Here is a 26035-nt window from a genome sequence, read left to right as displayed (position 1 = left end):
CTTCGCCTCAAGAGGTATGAGAGCTTTCCACAAGCTCCTCAAGAGGAGGCTTCTCTCAGCAATAGGTGTGAGGGAGGGACCCTGAGTTTGCTGCCTCAAGTGGAATATATACCGAGAAGCCCTGACTCGAAAGGAGGACGGATTTCCTTGTAGTGGCTTGAATGCAGTCTCGTCTAACATCTCACAAGATGAAGGATGTCTCAGACCCGTGCGGAGAGCTTAGAGAAAGCCCTAGGTCCCTGACTCATCTCGACACGAGGTCTCACAACCCTTTGACTCCTTGAGAGGCACGCGGAGTTTGATGCTTCAAAAGGAGATGATGTCTGAGTCCTCTTGAAAATCGACAGGAATCCCAATATCCCTGTGGAAAATGGAAAGGGACCCTGGGTCTCACACCTCACATCGAGAGGCGTCCCTATTGCCTTACCTAGCCTTAAAGAGAATCCTGAGGTGTCCTTCACAAATAGGCAGGAGTCCTGACGTCGCTGAACAAACACGAGCTTTGAAGGCCATCCCCACTGTAACTCGAGAATATATCACAGGTTCGCGCCGCAACTTGAGAGAAACCGTGAGACTTTGCCCTCGCCGAGAGATGAGGCCCAATTTCCATGAAATGCGTGCAGAGCAATTCCATGCTCCACATCAAACACGAAAGGAGCCTTGACTTCTTGATGGAACTCCAGAAAGTCCCCAAGAACACTGTAAAATTCCACTGGGAATCTGAGGTCACCACATCAACACGAAAATCCACAAAGTAGCCCAAATCAACTTGAGATGAGGCCCAATTAAACTGCATTGGCTCCAGAGCCAACCTGCAATCTACATCAAACAGGACATGTGGCTTGACTTCCTGTAGGCATCATCCGAGATTACCCAACAACACCTTCCCCCGACTAGAAGAACGTCAATTTCAGCACAGAAACTCGAGGAAAGCTCCGTGTACACCACACTGTCTCGACATGAGAGCTGATTCCCTGGCTTCAACTCGGAAGTTATGCCAACTATCTACAAGCACCTCAAGAGGAGGCGTCTTGGAGCTATAGGTATGTCAGATTGACCTGAGTTTGCTGCCTAAAGTGGAATGGACACGGAGATGACCTGACTCGAGAGAAGGCCGGATTTCTCTGCTTGAATGAAGGCTCGTGTTTCATCTCGCCAGATTAAGGGATGTCTGATTCCCCTGTGGAGACCCTAGAGAATGCCCTAGGTCCCCGCCTCATCTCGACAGGGGGCCTCACATCCCTTTGACACGTCAAAAGGAAGCGCAGTTCAATGTTTCAAAAGGAGACAATGACAGACTCCTCTTGAAAATTGATAGGAATCCCAATATTCCTGTGGCAACTGGAAAGCAACGTTGGTCTTCTGACTCACCTCGAGAGGCGTCCCTATTGCCCTGCCAAGCCTCGAGGAGAATCCCTAGCTGTCCCTCGGAAATAAACAGTAGTCCTGCCTTCGCTGAACAAGCACGAGTTGTTATGTCTCATCAACGCTGTAAGTGAAGAATATACCCCAGGTTCCCGCCGCAACTCGAGAAAAACCATGAGACTTCCCCCTCAAAGCGAGATGAGGCCCGATTACCCTGCACTGCATGCAGAGCAATACCGTGTTCCCCATCAAACACATGAAACGAGCCTTGACTTCCTTGAAGGAACTCCAGAGAGTCCCCAAGAACACTGTCACAAGTCTACAGGGTCCCTGAGTTCACTGCAGCAACAGGAAATAGCTGTGTATCCCAAATCAATTCGAGATGAGGACCGATTCCCCCGTTTTGTCTCCAGAGCCATCCCACATTCCCTAGCAAACAGGACAGTGGCTTTTCTTCCCTTAGGCAACACCAGAGATTCCCCGAGAACACTGTCACAAGTCCAGAGGAACAAAAGTTCAGCACAGCAGCACGAGGAAAGCTCCGTGTACACCAAATCGCTCTGAGATGAGAGCTGATTCCCTGACTTTGAATCAGAGGTATGCCAGCTTTCCAAAAACATCTGAAGAGGAGGCTATTCCAAGCAATAGGTACGTGAGAGGGACCCTGAGTTTGCTGACTTAAGTTAAATGGACACCGAGATGCCCTGACTCGAAACAAGGCCGGTTTTCCCTGCTTGAATGCAGGCTGGTCTTTCCTCTCACGAGATAAAGGGATGTCTGAATCTCCTGTGGAGACCGGAGAGCCAGATCGAGCTCCCGGCCTCATCTCCACAGTAGGCCTCAGATCCCTTTGACACCTCAACAGGCAAGCGCAGTTCTATGTTCCAAAAGGAGACAATGCCTGACTCTACTTCAAAATTGACAGGAATCCCAATATTGCTGTGGCAACTGGAAAGCGATACTGGACCTCCTGCTTCACCTCAAGAGGCGTCCCTATTTCCCTGTCAGGCCTCGAAGAGATTCCCAAGGTGTCCCTCGCAACTAAACAGGAGTCCTGATGTTACTGAACAAACACGAGTTATGAAGGGTCATGCCCGCTGTAACCCGAGAATATAACCCAGGATCATGCTGCAAGTAGAGAAAAATCATGAGACTTCCCCTCGCCATGAGATGAGGCTTGATTTCTCTCTATTTCGTGCAGAACAGTTGCGGGTTCCAATAAAACACATGAGGAACCCTGACTTCCGTGTTGGAAATCCAGAGAGCCCCCAAGAACTTGTCACAATTCTCAGAGACCCTGAAGTAACCACAGCAATGCGAAAGAGCACCGTGTATCCCAAATCAACTAAAGATGAGGCACGATTCCGCTGAATTGCCTCCAGAACCATCCCGCATTCCCCATCAAACACGACAGTGGATTGACTTCCTTTAGGCAACTCCAGAGATTCCCCGAGAACACCGTCCCAAGTCTAGAGGAACACCAAGTTCACCACAGCAACTCGAGAAAAGCTCCATGTACCACAAATCATCTCGAGATGAGAGCTGATTCCCTGGTGTCGACACAAGAGAAATGCTAACTTTCCACAAGCACCTCAAGAGGAGGCTTCTCTCAGCAATAGGTATGTGGGAGGGACCCTGAGTTTGCTGCCTCAAGTGGAATATACACCGAGAAGCCCTGACTCGAAAGGAGGCCGGATTTCCTTGCAGTGGCTTGAATACAGGCTCGTCTTTCATCTCACAAGATGAAGGGATGTCTGAGACCCGTGCGGAGAGCTTAGAGAAAGCCCTAGGGCCCTGACTCATCTCGACAGGAGGCCTCACAACCCTTTGACTCGTTGAGAGGCATGCAGAGTTTGATGCTTCAAAAGGAGATGATGCCTGAGTCCTCTTGAAAATTGACAGGAATTCCAATATCCCTGTGGCAACTGGAAAGGGAACCTGGGTCTCACACCTCACCTCGAGAGGCGTCCCTATTGCCTTGCCAAGCCTCAAAGTGATTCCTGAGGTGTCCTTCACAAACAGACAGGAGTCCTGACGTCGCTGCACAAACACGAGGGTGGAAGGCCCATCCCCGCAGTAACTCGAGAATATACCACAGATTCGTGCCGCAACTCGAGAGAAACCATGAGACTTTCCCCTCGCCAAGAGATGAGGCCCAATTTCCCTGCAATGCATGCAGAGCAATTCCATGTTCCCCATCAAACACATAAGGAGCCTTGTTATCCGTGATGGAACTCCAGAAAGTCCGCAAGAACACTGTAAAATTCCAGAGTGAATCTGCGGTCACCACAGCAACACGAAAATGCACAATGTACCCCAAATCAACTCGAGATGAGGCCAGATTCCAATGCATTGACTTCAGAGCCATCCCCCGTTCCCCATCAAACACGACCAGTGGCTTGACTTCCTTAGGCAACACCAGAGATTCCCCAAGAACACCGTCTAGAGTCTAGAAGAGCATCAATTTCAGCACAGAAACTCGAGGAAATCTCCGGGTACACCAAATTGTCTCGAGATGAGAGCTGATTCCCTGGCTTCGAATCAAGAGGAATGCTAACTTTCCACAAGCACCTCAAGAGGAGGCTTCTCTCAGCTATAGGAATGTGAGAGGGACCCTGAGATTGCTGCCCCAAGTGGAATGGACACTGAGATGCCCTGACTCGAAATAAGGCCGGATTTTCTCTGCTTGAATGCAGGCTGGTCATTAATCTCACAAGATAAAGGAATGTGTGAATCCTCTGTGGAGAGCATAGAGAAAGCCCTAGGTCACCACTTCATCTCGACAGGAAGCCTACATCCCTTTGACACAATGAGAGGTACACAAAGTTCAATCCTTCAAAATGAGACGATGCCGGAGTCCTCTTGAAAATTGCCAGGAATCCCAATATGACTGTGGCAACTGGAAAGGGACCCTGGGTCTCACACCTCACATCGAGAAGCGTCCCTATTGCCCTACCTAGCCTTCAAGAGAATCATGACATGTCCCTCACAACTAGGCAGGAGTCCTGACGTCGCTGAACAAACACGAGCTTTGAAGGGCCACCCCCGCCGGAACTCAAGAATATATCCCAGGTTCCCTCCGCAACTGGAGAAAAACAATGAGACTTTCCCCTCGACTAGAGGTGAGGTCTGATTCCCATGGAATGTGTACAGAGCAATTCCAGGTTTCCCATCTAACACATATGGAGCCTTGACTTCCTTGGTGGAATTCCAGAGAGTTCCGAAGAACATGGTAAAAATTGTAGAGGGAGTTTGAAGTCACCACAGCAACAGGAAAATGCTCCGTGTGCACCAAATTAACACGAGATGAGGTCCAAATGCCCTGCATTGGCTCCAAAGCCATCCCGTGTTCCGCATCAAACATGACAAGTGGCTTGACGTCCTTTAGGCAACACCCGAGATTCCCCGACAACACTGTCCCAAGTCTAGAAGAACATCAATGTCAGCACAGCAACTCGAGGAAAGGTCCATGTACACCAAATCATCTCGACATGAGGGCTGATTTCCTGGCTTCGATGCAAAAGGTATGCCAACCATCTACAAGCACCTCAAGACGTGGTTTCTTGCAGCAATAGATATGTCAGAGGGATCGTTAGTTTGCTGGCTCAAGTGAAATGGACACCAAGATGACCTGACTCAAAAGAAGGCCGGATTTCCCTGCTCGAATGAAGGATCGTCTTTCATCTCACAGGATAAAGGGATGTCTGAATCCCCTGTGGAGACCCGAGAGAAAGCCCTAGCTCCCTGTCTCATCTCCACAGGAGGCCTCACATCCCTTTGATACCTCAACAGGGGAGTGCAGTTCAATGTTCCAAAAGGAGACAATGCCTGACTCTACTTCAAAATTGACAGGAATCCCAATATTGCTGTGGCAACTGGAAAGCGATACTGGACCTCCTGCTTCACCTCGAGAGGCATCCCTATTTCCCTGCTAAGCCCGGAAGAGATTCCAAAGGTGTCCCTCACAACAAAACAGGAGTCCTGACGTCACTGAAGAAACATGAGTTTTGAAGGGCCATGCCCGCTCCAACCCGAGAATATAACCCCGGATCGTGCTGCAAGTAGAGAAAAAGCATGAGACTTCCCCCTCGCCATGAGATAAGGCTTGATTCTCTGTATTGCGTGCAGAGCAGTTCCGTGTTCCAATAAAACACATGAGGAACCCTGACTTCCTTGTTGGAAATCCAGAGAGCCCCCAAGAACCCTGTCACAATTCTACAGGGTGCCTGACATGACCACAGCAATGCGAAAGAGCACGGTGCACCCCAAATCAACTAGAGATGAGGCCCGATTCCGCTGAATTGCCTCCAGAACCATCCCGCGTTCCCCATCAAACATGAGCAGTGGATTGATTTCCATTAGGCAACTCCAGAGATTCCCTGAGGAAACCGTCCCACGTCTACAGGAACACGAATTTCAACACAGCAACTCGAGGAAAGGTCCGTGTATCCCAAATCGTCTCGAGATGAGAGCTGATTCCCTTCCTTCGCCTCAAGAGGTATGAGAGCTTTCCACAAGCTCCTCAAGAGGAGGCTTCTCTCAGCAATAGGTGTGAGGGAGGGACCCTGAGTTTGCTGCCTCAAGTGGAATATATACCGAGAAGCCCTGACTCGAAAGGAGGACGGATTTCCTTGTAGTGGCTTGAATGCAGTCTCGTCTAACATCTCACAAGATGAAGGATGTCTCAGACCCGTGCGGAGAGCTTAGAGAAAGCCCTAGGTCCCTGACTCATCTCGACACGAGGTCTCACAACCCTTTGACTCCTTGAGAGGCACGCGGAGTTTGATGCTTCAAAAGGAGATGATGTCTGAGTCCTCTTGAAAATCGACAGGAATCCCAATATCCCTGTGGAAAATGGAAAGGGACCCTGGGTCTCACACCTCACATCGAGAGGCGTCCCTATTGCCTTACCTAGCCTTAAAGAGAATCCTGAGGTGTCCTTCACAAATAGGCAGGAGTCCTGACGTCGCTGAACAAACACGAGCTTTGAAGGCCATCCCCACTGTAACTCGAGAATATATCACAGGTTCGCGCCGCAACTTGAGAGAAACCGTGAGACTTTGCCCTCGCCGAGAGATGAGGCCCAATTTCCATGAAATGCGTGCAGAGCAATTGCATGCTCCACATCAAACACGAAAGGAGCCTTGACTTCTTGATGGAACTCCAGAAAGTCCCCAAGAACACTGTAAAATTCCACTGGGAATCTGAGGTCACCACATCAACACGAAAATCCACAAAGTAGCCCAAATCAACTTGAGATGAGGCCCAATTAAACTGCATTGGCTCCAGAGCCAACCTGCAATCTACATCAAACAGGACATGTGGCTTGACTTCCTGTAGGCATCATCCGAGATTACCCAACAACACCTTCCCCCGACTAGAAGAACGTCAATTTCAGCACAGAAACTCGAGGAAAGCTCCGTGTACACCACACTGTCTCGACATGAGAGCTGATTCCCTGGCTTCAACTCGGAAGTTATGCCAACTATCTACAAGCACCTCAAGAGGAGGCGTCTTGGAGCTATAGGTATGTCAGATTGACCTGAGTTTGCTGCCTAAAGTGGAATGGACACGGAGATGACCTGACTCGAGAGAAGGCCGGATTTCTCTGCTTGAATGAAGGCTCGTGTTTCATCTCGCCAGATTAAGGGATGTCTGATTCCCCTGTGGAGACCCTAGAGAATGCCCTAGGTCCCCGCCTCATCTCGACAGGGGGCCTCACATCCCTTTGACACGTCAAAAGGAAGCGCAGTTCAATGTTTCAAAAGGAGACAATGACAGACTCCTCTTGAAAATTGATAGGAATCCCAATATTCCTGTGGCAACTGGAAAGCAACGTTGGTCTCCCGCCTCACCTCGAGAGGCGTCCCTATTGCCCTGCCAAGCCTCGAGGAGAATCCCTAGGTGTCCCTCGGAAATAAACAGTAGTCCTGCCTTCGCTGAACAAGCACGAGTTGTTATGTCTCATCAACGCTGTAAGTGAAGAATATACCCCAGGTCCCCGCCGCAACGCGAGAAAAACCATGAGACTTCCCCCTCAAAGCAAGATGAGGCCCGATTACCCTGCACTGCATGCAGAGCAATACCGTGTTCCCCATCAAACACGTGAAACGAGCCTTGACTTCCTTGAAGGAACTCGAGAGAGTCCCCAAGAACACTGTCACAAGTCTACAGGGTCCCTGAGTTCACTGCAGCAACAGGAAATAGCTGTGTATCCCAAATCAATTCGAGATGAGGACCGATTCCCCCGTTTTGTCTCCAGAGCCATCCCACATTCCCTAGCAAACAGGACAGTGGCTTTTCTTCCCTTAGGCAACACCAGAGATTCCCCGAGAACACTGTCACAAGTCCAGAGGAACAAAAGTTCAGCACAGCAGCACGAGGAAAGCTCCGTGTACACCAAATCGCTCTGAGATGAGAGCTGATTCCCTGACTTTGAATCAGAGGTATGCCAGCTTTCCAAAAACATCTGAAGAGGAGGCTATTCCAAGCAATAGGTACGTGAGAGGGACCCTGAGTTTGCTGACTTAAGTTAAATGGACACCGAGATGCCCTGACTCGAAACAAGGCCGGTTTTCCCTGCTTGAATGCAGGCTGGTCTTTCCTCTCACGAGATAAAGGGATGTCTGAATCTCCTGTGGAGACCGGAGAGCCAGATCGAGCTCCCGGCCTCATCTCCACAGTAGGCCTCAGATCCCTTTGACACCTCAACAGGCAAGCGCAGTTCTATGTTCCAAAAGGAGACAATGCCTGACTCTACTTCAAAATTGACAGGAATCCCAATATTGCTGTGGCAACTGGAAAGCGATACTGGACCTCCTGCTTCACCTCAAGAGGCGTCCCTATTTCCCTGTCAGGCCTCGAAGAGATTCCCAAGGTGTCCCTCGCAACTAAACAGGAGTCCTGATGTTACTGAACAAACACGAGTTATGAAGGGTCATGCCCGCTGTAACCCGAGAATATAACCCAGGATCATGCTGCAAGTAGAGAAAAATCATGAGACTTCCCCTCGCCATGAGATGAGGCTTGATTTCTCTCTATTTCGTGCAGAACAGTTGCGGGTTCCAATAAAACACATGAGGAACCCTGACTTCCGTGTTGGAAATCCAGAGAGCCCCCAAGAACTTGTCACAATTCTCAGAGACCCTGAAGTAACCACAGCAATGCGAAAGAGCACCGTGTATCCCAAATCAACTAAAGATGAGGCACGATTCCGCTGAATTGCCTCCAGAACCATCCCGCATTCCCCATCAAACACGACCAGTGGCCTGACTTCCTTTAGGCAACTCCAGAGATTCCCCGAGAACACCGTCCCAAGTCTAGAGGAACACCAAGTTCAGCACAGCAACTCGAGGAATGCTCCTTGTACCCCAAATCGTCTCGAGATGAGAGCTGATTCCCTGGCTTAGACTCAAGATGTACGCCAACCTTCCACAAGCAGCTCAAGAGGAGGCTTCTCTCAGCAATAGGTATGTGGGAGAGACCCTGAGTTTGCTGCCTCAAGTGGAATATGCACCGAGAAGCCCTGACTCGAAAGGAGGCCGGATTTCCTTGCAGTGGCTTGAATGCAGGCTCGTCTATCATCTCACAAGATGAAGGGATGTCTGAAACCCGTGTGGAGAGCTTAGAGAAAGCCCTAGGGCCCTGACTCTTCTCGACAGGAGATCTCACAACCCTTTGACTCCTTGAGAGGCACGCGGAGTTTGATGCTTCAAAAGGAGATGATGTCTGAGTCCTCTTGAAAGTTGACAGGAATCCCAATATCCCTGTGGAAAATGGAAAGGGACCGTGGGTCTCACAACTCACCTCGAGAGGCGTCCCTATTGCCTTACCTAGCCTTAAAGAGAATCCTGAGGTGTCCTTCACAAACAGGAAGGAGGCCTGACGTCGCTGAGCAATCACGAGTTTTGAAAGGCCATCCCCGCTGTAACTCGAGAATATACCACAGATTCGTGCCGCAACTCGAGAGAAACCATGAGACTTTCCCCTCGCCAAGAGATGAGGCCCAATTTCCGTGCAATGCGTGCAGAGCAATTCCGTGTTCCACATCAAACACGAAAGGAGCCTTGACTTCTTGATGGAACTCCAGAAAGTCCCCAAGAACACTGTAACAATTCCAGAGTGAATCTGAGGTCACCACAGCAACACGAAAATGCACAAAGAACCCCAAATCAACTCGAGATGAGGCCAGATTCCGATGCAATGACTTCAGAGACATCCCCCGTTCCACATCAAACAGGACAAGTGGCTTGAATTCCTGTAGGCATCACCCGAGATTCCCCAACAACACCGTCTCAATTCTAGAAGAGCATCAATTTCAGCACAGAAACTCGAAGAAAACACCGGGTACACAAAATTGTGTCCACATGAGAGCTGATTCCCTGGTTTCGACTCTAGTGGTATGCCAACTTTCAGCAAGCACCTCAAGAGGAGGCTTCTCTCAGCAATAGGTATGTGAGAGGGACCCTGAGTTTGCTGCCTCAAGTGGAATGGACACTGAGATGCCCTGACTCGAAAGAAGGCCGGATGACCCTGCTTGAATGCAGGCTCGTCTTTCATCTCACAAGATAAAGGAATGTGTGATCCTCTGTGGAGACCCTAGAGAAAGCCCTAGGTCACCACTTCATCTCGACAGGAAGCCTACATCCCTTTGACACAATGAGAGGTACACAAAGTTCAATCCTTCAAAATGAGACGATGCCGGAGTCCTCTTGAAAATTGCCAGGAATCCCAATATGACTGTGGCAACTGGAAAGGGACCCTGGGTCTCACACCTCACATCGAGAAGCGTCCCTATTGCCCTACCTAGCCTTCAAGAGAATCATGACATGTCCCTCACAACTAGGCAGGAGTCCTGACGTCGCTGAACAAACACGAGCTTTGAAGGGCCACCCCCGCCGGAACTCAAGAATATATCCCAGGTTCCCTCCGCAACTGGAGAAAAACAATGAGACTTTCCCCTCGACTAGAGGTGAGGTCTGATTCCCATGGAATGTGTACAGAGCAATTCCAGGTTTCCCATCTAACACATATGGAGCCTTGACTTCCTTGGTGGAATTCCAGAGAGTTCCGAAGAACATGGTAAAAATTGTAGAGGGAGTTTGAAGTCACCACAGCAACAGGAAAATGCTCCGTGTGCACCAAATTAACACGAGATGAGGTCCAAATGCCCTGCATTGGCTCCAAAGCCATCCCGTGTTCCGCATCAAACATGACAAGTGGCTTGACGTCCTTTAGGCAACACCCGAGATTCCCCGACAACACTGTCCCAAGTCTAGAAGAACATCAATGTCAGCACAGCAACTCGAGGAAAGGTCCATGTACACCAAATCATCTCGACATGAGGGCTGATTTCCTGGCTTCGATGCAAAAGGTATGCCAACCATCTACAAGCACCTCAAGACGTGGTTTCTTGCAGCAATAGATATGTCAGAGGGATCGTTAGTTTGCTGGCTCAAGTGAAATGGACACCAAGATGACCTGACTCAAAAGAAGGCCGGATTTCCCTGCTCGAATGAAGGATCGTCTTTCATCTCACAGGATAAAGGGATGTCTGAATCCCCTGTGGAGACCCGAGAGAAAGCCCTAGCTCCCTGTCTCATCTCCACAGGAGGCCTCACATCCCTTTGATACCTCAACAGGGGAGTGCAGTTCAATGTTCCAAAAGGAGACAATGCCTGACTCTACTTCAAAATTGACAGGAATCCCAATATTGCTGTGGCAACTGGAAAGCAATACTTGAACTCCTGTTTCACCTTGAGAGGCGTCCCTATTTCCATGCCAATCCTCGAAGAGATTCCCAAGGTGTCCCTCGCAACTAAGCAGGAGTCCTGAGTCACTGAACAAACACGAGTTTTGAAGGCCATGCCTGCTGTAACCCGAGAATATAACCCAGGATCGTGCTGCAAGTAGAGAAAAATCATGAGACTTTCCCCTCGTCATGAGATGAGGCTTGATTTCTCTGTATTGCGTGCAGAGTAATTCCGTGATCCAATAAAACACATGAGGAACCTGACTTCTTTGATGAAAATCCAGAGAGCCCCCAAGAACACTCTCACAAGTCTACAGGGAACCTGACGTCACCACAGCAATGAGAAAGAGCACCGTTTACCCCAAATTAACTAGAGATGAGGCATGATTCTGCTGAATTTCCTCCAGAACCATCCCACGTTCACCATCAAACACGAGGAGTGGATTGACTTCCTTTAGGCAACTCCAGAGATTCCCTGAGGAAACCGTCCCACGTCTAGAGGAACACCAATTTCAACACAGCAACACGAGGAAAGCTCAGTGTATCCCAAATAGTCTCGAAATGAGAGCTGATTCCCTTTCTTCGTCTCAAGAGGTATGCCAGCTTTCCACAAGCACTTCAAGAGGAGGCTTCTCTCAGCAGTAGGTATGAGGGAGGGGCCCTGAGTTTGCTGCCTCAAGTGGCATATACACCGAGAAGCCCTGACTCAAAAGGAGGCCGGGTTTCCTTGCAGTGGCTTGAATACAGGCTCATCTTTCATCTCACAAGGTGAAGGGATGTCTGCATCCCCTGTGGAGTCCCTAGAGAAAGCCCTAGGTCCCCGACTCCTTTCGACGGAATGCCTCACATGCCTTTGACACCTCGAGCGGCACGCAGAGTTCACTGCTTCAAAAGCTGACGATGCCTGACTCCTCTTGAACATTGACAGGAATCCCAATATCCCTGTGGCTACTGGAAAGGGACCCTGGGTCTCCAGCCTCACCTCGAGAAGCGTCCCTTTGGCCCTGCAAGCCTCGAAGAGATTCCTGAGGTGTCCCTCGTAACTCGACAGGAGTCCTGACGTCGCTGAACAAACACGAGGGTTGAAGGCCATCCCCGCCTTAACTCGAGAATGTACCCAGGTCCCTGCCGCAACTCGAGAAAAAACATGAGACTTCCCCCTCAAAGCGAGATGAGGCCCAATTCCCCGGCACTGCATTTAGAGCAATCCCGTGATCCCCATGAAACATGTAGGAGCCTCGACTTGCTTGATGGATCTCGAGACAATCCGCAAGAACACTGTCACAAGTAGAGAGGGACCCTGAGGTCACACCAGCATCACGAAGGAGCTCCATGTACCCCAAATCAACTCGAGATGAGGCCCGATTCCCCTGCATTGACTCCAGAGCCATCCCCCGTTCCCCATCAAACACGACCAGTGGCTTGACTCCCTTTAGGCAACTCCAGAGGTTCCCCGAGAACAACGTGCCAAGTCTAGAGGAATACCAAGTTCAGCAGAGCACCTCGAGGAATGCTCCATGTACCCCAAATTTCCTCGAGATGAGAGCTGATTCCCTGGCTTAGACTCAAGACGTAGGCCAACTTTCCACAAGCCCCTCAAGAGGAGGCTTCTCTCAGCAGTAGGTATGAGGGAGGGGCCCTGAGTTTGCTGCCTCAAGTGGCATATACACCGAGAAGCCCTGAACTCGAAAGGAGGCCGGGTTTCCTTGCAGTGGCTTGAATACAGGCTCATCTTTCATCTCACAAGGTGAAGGGATGTCTGCATCCCCTGTGGAGTCCCTAGAGAAAGCCCTAGGTCCCCGACTCCTTTCGAAGGAATGCCTCACATGCTTTGACACCTCGAGAGGCACGCAGAGCTCACTGCTTCAAAAGGTGACGGTGCCTGACTCCTCTTGAACATTGACAGGAATCCCAGTATCCCTGTGGCTACTGGAAAGGGCCCCTGGGTCTCCCGCCTCACCTCGAGAAGCGTCCCTTTTGCCCTGCCAAGCCTCGAAGAGATTCCTGAGGTGTCCCTCGTAACTCGACAGGAGTCCTGACGTCACTGAACAAACACGAGGGTTGAAGGGCCATCCCCGCCGTTACTCGAGAATGTACCCTAGGTCCAGGACTTAACTCGTGAAAAACCATGAGTCTTCCCCTTCCAAGCGAAATCAGGCCCGATTCCCATTCACTGCATGCGGAGTAATTCCGTGAGCCCCATGAAACATGTCAGGAGCCTTGACTTGCTTGATGGATTTCGAGACAATCCGCAAGAACACTGTCACAAGTAGAGAGGGAACCTGAGGTCACACCAGCATCGCGAAGGAGCTCCATGTACCCCAAATCAACTCGAGATGAGGCCCGATTCCCCTGCATTGACTCCAGAGCCATCCCCCGTTCCCCATCAAACATGAACAGTGGCCTGACTCCCTTTAGGCAACTCCAGAGGTTCCCCGAGAACAACGTGCCAAGCCTAGAGGAATACCAATTTCAGCAGAGCAACTCGAGGAATGCTCCGTGGACCCCAAATTGCCTGGAGATGAGAGCTGATTGCCTGGCTTAGACTCAAGACGTATGCCAACTTTCCACAAGCCCCTCAAGAGGAGGCTTCTCTCAGCAATAGGTATGAGGGAGAGACCCTGAGTTTGCTGCCTCAAGTGGCATATACACCGAGAAGCCCTGACTCGAAAGGAGGCCGGGTTTCCTTGCAGTGGCTTGAATACAGGCTCATCTTTCATCTCACAAGGTGAAGGGATGTCTGCATCCCCTGTGGAGTCCCTAGAGAAAGCCCTAGGTCCCCGACTCCTTTCGACGGAATGCCTCACATGCCTCTGACACCTCGAGAGGCACACAGAGCTCACTGCTTCAAAAGGTGACGGTGCCTGACTCCTCTTGAACATTGACAGGAATCCCAGTATCCCTGTGGCTACTGGAAAGGGCCCCTGGGTCTCCCGCCTCACCTCAAGAAGCATCCCTTTTTCCCTGACAAGCCTCGAAGATATTCCTGAGGTGTCCCTCATAACTCTACAGGAATCCTGACGTCACTGAAAAACCACAAGGGTGGAAGGGCCATCCCCGCCGTAACTCGAGAATGTACGCCAGCTCTCCGCCGCAACTCTATAAAAACCATGAGACTTCCCCCACCAAGCGAGATGAGGCCCGATTCCCCTGCACTGCATGCAGAGCAATTCCGTGAGCCCCATGAAACATGTCAGGAGCCTCGACTTGCTTGACGGATCTCGAGACAATCCGCAAGAACACTGTCACAAGTAGACAGGGACCCTGAGGTCACCCCAGCAACACGAAGGAGCTCCATGTACCCCAAGTCAACTCGAGATGAGGCCCGCTTCCCCTGCATTGACTCCAGAGCCATCCCCCGTTCCCCATCAAACACGACCAGTGGCTTGACTCCCTTTAGGCAACTCCAGAGGTTCCCCGAGAACAACGTGCCAAGTCTAGAGGAATACCAAGTTCAGCAGAGCACCTCGAGGAATGCTCCATGTACCCCAAATTGCCTCGAGATGAGAGCTGATTCCCTGGCTTAGACTCAAGACGTAGGCCAACTTTCCACAAGCCCCTCAAGAGGAGGCTTCTCTCAGCAGTAGGTATGAGGGAGGGGCCCTGAGTTTGCTGCCTCAAGTGGCATATACACCGAGAAGCCCTGACTCGAAAGGAGGCCGGGTTTCCTTGCAGTGGCTTGAATACAGAGCTCATCTTTCATCTCACAAGGTGAAGGGATGTCTGCATCCCCTGTGGAGTCCCTAGAGAAAGCCCTAGGTCCCCGACTCCTTTCGACGGAATGCCTCACATGCCTCTGACACCTCGAGAGGCACGCAGAGCTCACTGCTTCAAAAGGTGACGGTGCCTGACTCCTCTTGAACATTGACAGGAATCCCAGTATCCTGTGGCTACTGGAAAGGGCCCCTGGGTCTCCCGCCTCACCTCGAGAAGCGTCCCTTTTGCCCTGCCAAGCCTCGAAGAGATTCCTGAGGTGTCCCTCGTAACTCGACAGGAGTCCTGACGTCACTGAACAAACACGAGGGTTGAAGGGCCATCCCCGCCGTTACTCGAGAATGTACCCCAGGTCCAGGACTTAACTCGCGAAAAACCATGAGACTTCCCCTTCCAAGCGAAATCAGGCCCGATTCCCATTCACTGCATGCGGAGTAATTCCGTGAGCCCCATGAAACATGTCAGGAGCCTTGACTTGCTTGATGGATTTCGAGACAATCCGCAAGAACACTGTCACAAGTAGAGAGGGAACCTGAGGTCACACCAGCATCGCGAAGGAGCTCCATGTACCCCAAATCAACTCGAGATGAGGCCCGATTCCCCTGCATTGACTCCAGAGCCATCCCCCGTTCCCCATCAAACATGAACAGTGGCCTGACTCCCTTTAGGCAACTCCAGAGTTCCCCGAGAACAACGTGCCAAGCCTAGAGGAATACCAATTTCAGCAGAGCAACTCGAGGAATGCTCCGTGGACCCCAAATTGCCTGGAGATGAGAGCTGATTGCCTGGCTTAGACTCAAGACGTATGCCAACTTTCCACAAGCCCCTCAAGAGGAGGCTTCTCTCAGCAATAGGTATGAGGGAGGGACCCTGAGTTTGCTGCCTCAAGTGGCATATACACCGAGAAGCCCTGACTCGAAAGGAGGCCGGGTTTCCTTGCAGTGGCTTGAATACAGGCTCATCTTTCATCTCACATCAGGTGAAGGGATGTCTGCATCCCCTGTGGAGTCCCTAGAGAAAGCCCTAGGTCCCCGACTCCTTTCGACGGAATGCCTCACATGCCTCTGACACCTCGAGAGGCACACAGAGCTCACTGCTTCAAAAGGTGACGGTGCCTGACTCCTCTTGAACATTGACAGGAATCCCAGTATCCCTGTGGCTACTGGAAAGGGCCCCTGGGTCTCCCGCCTCACCTCAAGAAGCATCCCTTTTTCCCTGACAAGCCTCGAAGATATTCCTGAGGTGTCCCTCATAACTCTACAGGAATCCTGACGTCACTGAAAAACCACAAGGGTGGAAGGGCCATCCCCGCCGTAACTCGAGAATGTACGCCAGCTCTCCGCCGCAACTCTATAAAAACCATGAGACTTCCCCCACCAAGCGAGATGAGGCCCGATTCCCCTGCACTGCATGCAGAGCAATTCCGTGAGCCCCATGAAACATGTCAGGAGCCTCGACTTGCTTGATGGATCTCGAGACAATCCGCAAGAACACTGTCACAAGTAGACAGGGACCCTGAGGTCACCCCAGCAACACGAAGGAGCTCCATGTACCCCAAGTCAACTCGAGATGAGGCCCGCTTCCCCTGCATTGACTCCAGAGCCATCCCCCGTTCCCCATCAAACACGACCAGTGGCTTGACTCCCTTTAGGCAACTCCAGAGGTTCCCCGAGAACAACGTGCCAAGTCTAGAGGAATACCAAGTTCAGCAGAGCACCTCGAGGAATGCTCCATGTACCCCAAATTGCCTCGAGATGAGAGCTGATTCCCTGGCTTAGACTCAAGACGTAGGCCAACTTTCCACAAGCCCCTCAAGAGGAGGCTTCTCTCAGCAGTAGGTATGAGGGAGGGGCCCTGAGTTTGCTGCCTCAAGTGGCATATACACCGAGAAGCCCTGACTCGAAAGGAGGCCGGGTTTCCTTGCAGTGGCTTGAATACAGGCTCATCTTTCATCTCACAAGGTGAAGGGATGTCTGCATCCCCTGTGGAGTCCCTAGAGAAAGCCCTAGGTCCCCGACTCCTTTCGACGGAATGCCTCACATGCCTCTGACACCTCGAGAGGCACGCAGAGCTCACTGCTTCAAAAGGTGACGGTGCCTGACTCCTCTTGAACATTGACAGGAATCCCAGTATCCCTGTGGCTACTGGAAAGGGCCCCTGGGTCTCCCGCCTCACCTCGAGAAGCGTCCCTTTTGCCCTGCCAAGCCTCGAAGAGATTCCTGAGGTGTCCCTCGTAACTCGACAGGAGTCCTGACGTCACTGAACAAACACGAGGGTTGAAGGGCCATCCCCGCCGTTACTCGAGAATGTACCCCAGGTCCAGGACTTAACTCGCGAAAAACCATGAGACTTCCCCTTCCAAGCGAAATCAGGCCCGATTCCCATTCACTGCATGCGGAGTAATTCCGTGAGCCCCATGAAACATGTCAGGAGCCTTGACTTGCTTGATGGATCTCGAGACAATCCGCAAGAACACTGTCACAAGTAGAGAGGGAACCTGAGGTCACACCAGCATCGCGAAGGAGCTCCATGTACCCCAAATCAACTCGAGATGAGGCCCGATTCCCCTGCATTGACTCCAGAGCCATCCCCCGTTCCCCATCAAACATGAACAGTGGCCTGACTCCCTTTAGGCAACTCCAGAGGTTCCCCGAGAACAACGTGCCAAAGTCTAGAGAAATACCAAATTTAGCAGAGCAACTCGAGGAATGCTCCGTGTACCCCAAATTGCCTCGAGATGAGAGTTGATTCCCTGGCTTAGACTCAAGACGTATGCCAACTTTCCACAAGCCCCTCAAGAGGAGGCTTCTCTCAGCAATAGGTATGAGGGAGGGACCCTGAGTTTGCTGCCTCAAGTGGCATATACACCGAGAAGCCCTGACTCGAAAGGAGGCGGGTTTCCTTGCAGTGGCTTGAATACAGGCTCATCTTTCATCTCACAAGGTGAAGGGATGTCTGCATCCCCTGTGGAGTCCCTAGAGAAAGCCCTAGGTCCCCGACTCCTTTCGACGGAATGCCTCACATGCCTCTGACACCTCGAGAGGCACGCAGAGCTCACTGCTTCAAAAGGTGACGGTGCCTGACTCCTCTTGAACATTGACAGGAATCCCAGTATCCCTGTGGCTACTGGAAAGGGCCCCTGGGTCTCCCGCCTCACCTCAAGAAGCGTCCCTTTTGCCCTGCCAAGCCTCGAAGAGATTCCTGAGGTGTCCCTCATAACTCGACAGGAGTCCTGACGTCACTGAAAAACCACAAGGGTTGAAGGGCCATCCCCGCCGTAACTCGAGAATGTACGCCAGGTCTCCGCCGCAACTCGATAAAAACCATGAGACTTCCCCCACCAAGCGAGATGAGGCCCGATTCCCCTGCACTGCATGCAGAGCAATTCCGTGAGCCCCATGAAACATGTCAGGAGCCTCGACTTGCTTGATGGATCTCGAGACAATCCGCAAGAACACTGTCACAAGTAGAGAGGGACCCTTGAGGTCACACCAGCATCACGAAGGAGCTCCATGTACCCCAAATCAACTCGAGATGAGGCCCGCTTCCCCTGCATTGACTCCAGAGCCATCCCCCGTTCCCCATCAAACACGACCAGTGGCTTGACTCCATTTAGGCAACTCCAGAGGTTCCCCGAGAACAACGTGCCAAGTCTAGAGGAATACCAAGTTCAGCAGAGCAACTCGAGGAATGCTCCGTGTACCCCAAATTGCCTCGAGATGAGAGCTGATTCCCTGGCTTAGACTCAAGACGTAGGCCAACTTTCCACAAGCCCTTCAAGAGGAGGCTTCTTTCAGCAGTAGGTATGAGGGAGGGGCCCTGAGTTTGCTGCCTCAAGTGGCATATACACCGAGAAGCCCTGACTCGAAAGGAGGCCGGGTTTCCTTGCAGTGGCTTAAACAGTGTCATCTTTCATCTCACAAGGTGAAGGGATGTCTGCATCCCCTGTGGAGTCCTTAGAGAAAGCCCTAGGTCCCCGACCCCTTTCAACGGAATGCCTCACATGCCTCTGACACCTCGAGAGGCACGCAGAGCTCACTGCTTCAAAAGGTGACGGTGCCTGACTCCTCTTGAACATTGACAGGAATCCCAGTATCCCTGTGGCTACTGGAAAGGGCCCCTGGGTCTCCCGCCTCACCTCGAGAAGTGTCCCTTTTGCCCTGCCAAGCCTCGAAGAGATTCCTGAGGTGTCCCTCGTAACTCGACAGGAGTCCTGACGTCGCTGAACAAACACGAGGGTTGAAGGGCCATCCCCGCCGTTACTCGAGAATGTACCCCAGGTCCCCGCCTTAACTCGAGAAAAACCATGAGTGTTCCCCCTCCAAGCGAGATGAGGCCCGATTCCCCTGCACTGCATGCAGAGCAATTCCGTGATCCCCATGAAACATGTCAGGAGCCTTGACTTGCTTGATGGATCTCGAGACAATCCGCAAGAACACTGTCACAAGTAGAGAGGGACCTGAGGTCACACCAGCATCGCGTAAGGAGCTCCATGTACCCCAAATCAACTCGAGATGAGGCCCGCTTCCCTGCATTGACTCCAGAGCCATCCCCCGTTCCCCATCAAACACGACCAGTGGCTTGACTCCCTTTAGGCAACTCCAGAGGTTCCCCGAGAACAACGTGCCAAGTCTAGAGGAATACCAAGTTCAGCAGAGCAACTCGAGGAATGCTCCGTGTACCCCAAATTGCCTCGAGATGAGAGCTGATTCCCTGGCTTAGATTCAAGACGTATGCCAAGTTTCCACAAGCCCCTCATGAGGAGGCTTCTCTCAGCAGTAGGTATGAGGGAGGGGCCCTGAGTTTGCTGCCTCAAGTGGCATATACACTGAGAATCCCTGAATCTAAAGGAGGCCGGGTTTCCTGGCAGTGGCTTGAATACAGGCTCATCTTTCATCTCACAAGGTGAAGGGATGTCTGCATCCCCTGTGGAGTCCCTAGAGAAAGCCCTAGGTCCCCGACTCCTTTCGACGGAATGCCTCACATGCCTCTGACACATCGAGAGGCATGCAGAGCTCACTGCTTCAAAAGGTGACGGTGCCTGACTCCTCTTGAACATTGACAGGAATCCCAGTATCCCTGTGGCTACTGCAAAGGGCCCTTGGTTCTCTGGCCTCACATCGAAAAGCGTCCATTTGCCCTGTCAAACTTCGAAGAGATTCCTGAGGTGTCCCTCGTAACTTGACAGGAGTCCTGACGTCGCTGAACAAACAAGAGGGTTGAAGGGCCATCCCTGCCGTAACTCGAGAATGTAACTCAGGTCCCCGCCGCAACTAGAGAGAAACCATGAGACTTCCCCCTCCAAGCGAGATGAGGCCCGATTCCCCTGCACTGCATGCAGAGCAATTCCGTGAGCCCCATGAAACATGTCAGAAGCCTCGACTTGCTTGATGGATCTCGAGACAATCCACAAGAACACTGTCACAAGTATAGATGGATACTGAGGTCACACCAGCATCGCGAAGTAGCTCCATGTACCCCAAAATCAACTCGAGATGAGGCCCGATTCCCCTGCATTGACTCCAGAGCCATCCCCCGTTCCCCATCAAACACGACCAGTGGCTTGACTTCCTTTAGGCAACTCCAGAGGTTCCCTGAGAACAACGTGCCAAGTCTAGAGGAATACCAAGTTCAGCAGAGCAACACGAGGAATGCTCCGTGTACCACAAATTGCCTCGAGATGAGAGCTGATTCCCTGGCTTAGACTCAAGACGTAGGCCAACTTTCCACAAGCCCCTCAAGAGGAGGCTTCTCTCAGCAGTAGGTATGAGGGAGGGGCCCTGAGTTTGCTGCCTCAAGTGGCATATACACCGAGAAGCCCTGACTCGAAAGGAGGCCGGGTTTCCTTGCAGTGGCTTGAATACAGGCTCATCTTTCATCTCACAAGGTGAAGGGATGTCTGAATCCCCTGTGGAGTCCCTAGAGAAAGCCCTAGGTCCCCGACTCCTTTCGACGGAATGCCTCACATGCCTCTGACATCTCGAGAGGCACGCAGAGCTCACTGCTTCAAAAGGTGACGATGCCTGACTCTTCTTGAACATTGACAGGAATCCCAATATCCCTTTGGCTACTGGAAAGGGACCCTGGGTCTCCAGCCTCACCTTGAGAAGCGTCCCTTTGGCCCTGTCAAGCCTCGAAGAGATTCCTGAGGTGTTCCTCGTAACTCGACAGGAGTCCTGACGTCGCTGAAGAAACACGAGTTTGAAGGGCCATCCCCGCCGAAACTCGATAATGTACCCCAGGTCCCGGCTGCAACTCGAGAAAAACCATTAGATATCCCCTCCAAGGGAGATGAGACCCAATTCCCCTGCACTGCATGCAGAGCAATTCCGTGAGCCCCATGAAACATGTCAGGAGCATCGACTTGCTTGATGGATCTTGAGACAATCCACAAGAACACTGTCACAAGTAGAGAGGGACACTGAGGTCACACCAGCATCGCGAAGGAGCTCCATGTACCCCAAATCAAATCGAGATGAGGCCCGCTTCCCTGCATTGACTCCAGAGCCATCCCCCGTTCCCCATCAAACACGACCAGTGGCTTGACTCCCTTTAGGCAACTCCAGAGGTTCCCCGAGAACAACGTGCCAAGTCTAGAGGAATACCAAGTTCAGCAGAGCAACTCGAGGAATGCTCCGTGTACCCCAAATTGCCTCGAGATGAGAGCTGATTCCCTGGCTTAGATTCAAGACGTATGCCAACTTTCCACAAGCCCCTCAGGAGGAGGCTTCTCTCAGCAGTAGGTATGAGGGAGGGGCCCTGAGTTTGCTGCCTCAAGTGGCATATACACTGAGAATCCCTGAATCTAAAGGAGGCCGGGTTTCCTGGCAGTGGCTTGAATACAGGCTCATCTTTCATCTCACAAGGTGAAGGGATGTCTGCATCCCCTGTGGAGTCCCTAGAGAAAGCCCTAGGTCCCCGACTCCTTTCGACGGAATGCCTCACATGCCTCTGACACATCGAGAGGCATGCAGAGCTCACTGCTTCAAAAGGTGACGGTGCCTGACTCCTCTTGAACATTGACAGGAATCCCAGTATCCCTGTGGCTACTGCAAAGGGCCCTTGGTTCTCTGGCCTCACATCGAAAAGCGTCCATTTGCCCTGCCAAACTTCGAAGAGATTCCTGAGGTGTCCCTCGTAACTTGACAGGAGTCCTGACGTCGCTGAACAAACAAGAGTGTTGAAGGGCCATCCCTGCCGTAACTCGAGAATGTACCTCAGGTCCCCGCCGCAACTAGAGAGAAACCATGAGACTTCCCCCTCCAAGCGAGATGAGGCCCGATTCCCCTGCACTGCATGCAGAGCAATTCCGTGAGCCCCATGAAACATGTCAGAAGCCTCGACTTGCTTAATGGATCTCGAGACAATCCACAAGAACACTGTCACAAGTATAGATGGATACTGAGGTCACACCAGCATCGCGAAGTAGCTCCATGTACCCCAAATCAACTCGAGATGAGGCCCGATTCCCCTGCATTGACTCCAGAGCCATCCCCCGTTCCCCATCAAACACGACCAGTGGCTTGACTTCCTTTAGGCAACTCCAGAGGTTCCCTGAGAACAACGTGCCAAGTCTAGAGGAATACCAAGTTCAGCAGAGCAACACGAGGAATGCTCCGTGTACCACAAATTGCCTCGAGATGAGAGCTGATTCCCTGGCTTAGACTCAAGACGTAGGCCAACTTTCCACAAGCCCCTCAAGAGGAGGCTTCTCTCAGCAGTAGGTATGAGGGAGGGGCCCTGAGTTTGCTGCCTCAAGTGGCATATACACCGAGAAGCCCTGACTCGAAAGGAGGCCGGGTTTCCTTGCAGTGGCTTGAATACAGGCTCATCTTTCATCTCACAAGGTGAAGGGATGTCTGAATCCCCTGTGGAGTCCCTAGAGAAAGCCCTAGGTCCCCGACTCCTTTCGACGGAATGCCTCACATGCCTCTGACATCTCGAGAGGCACGCAGAGCTCACTGCTTCAAAAGGTGACGATGCCTGACTCTTCTTGAACATTGACAGGAATCCCAATATCCCTTTGGCTACTGGAAAGGGACCCTGGGTCTCCAGCCTCACCTTGAGAAGCGTCCCTTTGGCCCTGTCAAGCCTCGAAGAGATTCCTGAGGTGTTCCTCGTAACTCGACAGGAGTCCTGACGTCGCTAGAAACACGAGTTTTGAAGGGCCATCCCCGCCGAAACTCGATAATGTACCCCAGGTCCCGGCTGCAACTCGAGAAAAACCATTAGATATCCCCTCCAAGGGAGATGAGACCCAATTCCCCTGCACTGCATGCAGAGCAATTCCGTGAGCCCCATGAAACATGTCAGGAGCATCGACTTGCTTGATGGATCTTGAGACAATCCACAAGAACACTGTCACAAGTAGAGAGGGATTCTGAGGTCACACCAGCATCGCGAAGGTGCTCCATGTACCCCAAATCAAATCGAGATGAGGCCCGCTTCCCTGCATTGACTCCAGAGCCATCCCCCGTTCCCCATCAAACACGACCAGTGGCTTGACTCCCTTTAGGCAACTCCAGAGGTTCCCCGAGAACAACGTGCCAAGTCTAGAGGAATACCAAGTTCAGCAGAGCAACTCGAGGAATGCTCCGTGTACCCCAAATTGCCTCGAGATGAGAGCTGATTCCCTGGCTTAGATTCAAGACGTATGCCAAGTTTCCACAAGCCCCTCAGGAGGAGGCTTCTCTCAGCAGTAGGTATGAGGGAGGGGCCCTGAGTTTGCTGCCTCAAGTGGCATATACACTGAGAATCCCTGAATCTAAAGGAGGCCGGGTTTCCTGGCAGTGGCTTGAATACAGGCTCATCTTTCATCTCACAAGGTGAAGGGATGTCTGCATCCCCTGTGGAGTCCCTAGAGAAAGCCCTAGGTCCCCGACTCCTTTCGACGGAATGCCTCACATGCCTCTGACACATCGAGAGGCATGCAGAGCTCACTGCTTCAAAAGGTGACGGTGCCTGACTCCTCTTGAACTTTGACAGGAATCCCAGTATCCCTGTGGCTACTGTAAAGGGCCCTTGGTTCTCTGGCCTCACATCGAAAAGCGTCCATTTGCCCTGTCAAACTTCGAAGAGATTCCTGAGGTGTCCCTCGTAACTTGACAGGAGTCCTGACGTCGCTGAACAAACAAGAGGGTTGAAGGGCCATCCCTGCCGTAACTCGAGAATGTAACTCAGGTCCCCGCCGCAACTAGAGAGAAACCATGAGACTTCCCCCTCCAAGCGAGATGAGGCCCGATTCCCCTGCACTGCATGCAGAGCAATTCCGTGAGCCCCATGAAACATGTCAGAAGCCTCGACTTGCTTAATGCATCTCGAGACAATACACAGGAACACTGTCACAAGTATAGATGGATACTGAGGTCACACCAGCATCGCGAAGTAGCTCCATGTACCCCAAATCAACTCGAGATGAGGCCCGATTCCCCTGCATTGACTCCAGAGCCATCCCCCGTTCCCCATCAAACACGACCAGTGGCTTGACTTCCTTTAGGCAACTCCAGAGGTTCCCTGAGAACAACGTGCCAAGTCTAGAGGAATACCAAGTTCAGCAGAGCAACACGAGGAATGCTCCGTGTACCACAATTGCCTCGAGATGAGAGCTGATTCCCTGGCTTAGACTCAAGACGTTCGGCCAACTTTCCACAAGCCCCTCAAGAGGAGGCTTCTCTCAGCAGTAGGTATGAGGGAGGGGCCCTGAGTTTGCTGCCTCAAGTGGCATATACACCGAGAAGCCCTGACTCGAAAGGAGGCCGGGTTTCCTTGCAGTGGCTTGAATACAGGCTCATCTTTCATCTCACAAGGTGAAGGGATGTCTGAATCCCCTGTGGAGTCCCTAGAGAAAGCCCTAGGTCCCCGACTCCTTTCGACGGAATGCCTCACATGCCTCTGACACCTCGAGAGGCACGCAGAGCTCACTGCTTCAAAAGGTGACGGTGCCTGACTCTTCTTGAACATTGACAGGAATCCCAATATCCGCTTTGGCTACTGGAAAGGGACCCTGGGTCTCCAGCCTCACCTTGAGAAGCGTCCCTTTGGCCCTGTCAAGCCTCGAAGAGATTCCTGAGGTGTTCCTCGTAACTCGACAGGAGTCCTGACGTCGCTGAAGAAACACGAGGGTTGAAGGGCCATCCCCGCCGAAACTCGATAATGTACCCCAGGTCCCGGCTGCAACTCGAGAAAAACCATTAGATATCCCCTCCAAGGGAGATGAGGCCCAATTCCCCTGCACTGCATGCAGAGCAATTCCGTGAGCCCCATGAAACATGTCAGGAGCCTCGACTTGCTTGATGGATCTCGAGACAATCCGCAAGAACACTGTCACAAGTAGAGAGGGACCCTGAGGTCACACCAGCATCAGCGAAGGAGCTCCATGTACCCAAAATCAACTCGAGATGAGGCCCGAATCCCCTGCCTTGACTCCAGAGCCATCCCCCGTTTCCCATCAAACACGACCAGTGGCTTGACTTCCTTTAGGCAGCAAACTCCAGAGGTTCCCCGAGAACAACGTGCCAAGTCTAGAGGAATACCAAGTTCAGCAGAGCAACTCGAGGAATGCTCCGTGTACCCCAAATTGCCTCGAAATGAGAGCTGATTCCCTAGCTTAGACTCAAGACGAAGGCCAAGTTTCCACAAGCCCCTCATGAGGAGGTTTCTCTCAGCAGTAGGTGTGAGGGAGGGACCCTGAGTTTGCTGCCTCAAGTGGAGTATACACCGAGAAGCCCTGACTCGAAAGGAGGCCGGGTTTCCTGGCAGTGGCTTGAATACAGGCTCCTCTTTCATCTCACAAGGTGAAGGGATGTCTGCATCCCTGTGGAGTCCCTAGAGAAAGCCCTAGGTCCTGACTCCTTTCGACGGAATGCCTCACATGCCTCTGACACATCGAGAGGCACGCAGAGCTCACTGCTTCAAAAGGTGACGGTGCCTGACACCTCTTGAACATTGACAGGAATCCCAGTATCACTGTGGCTACTGGAAAGGGCCCCTGGGTCTCTGGCCTCACCTCGAGAAGCGTCCCTTTTGCCCTGTCAAGCCTCGAAGAGATTCCTGAGGTGTCCCTCGTAACTTGACAGGAGTACTGACGTCGCTAAAGAAATACGAGGGTTGAAGGGTCATCCCCGCTGAAACTCGATAATGTACCCCAGGTCCCGGCTGCAACTTGAGAAAAACCATGAGATATCCCTCTCCAAGCGAGATGAGGCC

Source organism: Odocoileus virginianus, unplaced genomic scaffold, assembly GCF_023699985.2.
Source record: "Odocoileus virginianus isolate 20LAN1187 ecotype Illinois unplaced genomic scaffold, Ovbor_1.2 Unplaced_Contig_33, whole genome shotgun sequence".
NCBI lineage: Eukaryota > Metazoa > Chordata > Mammalia > Artiodactyla > Cervidae > Odocoileus > Odocoileus virginianus.
Note: the sequence above shows the minus strand (reverse complement) of the source record.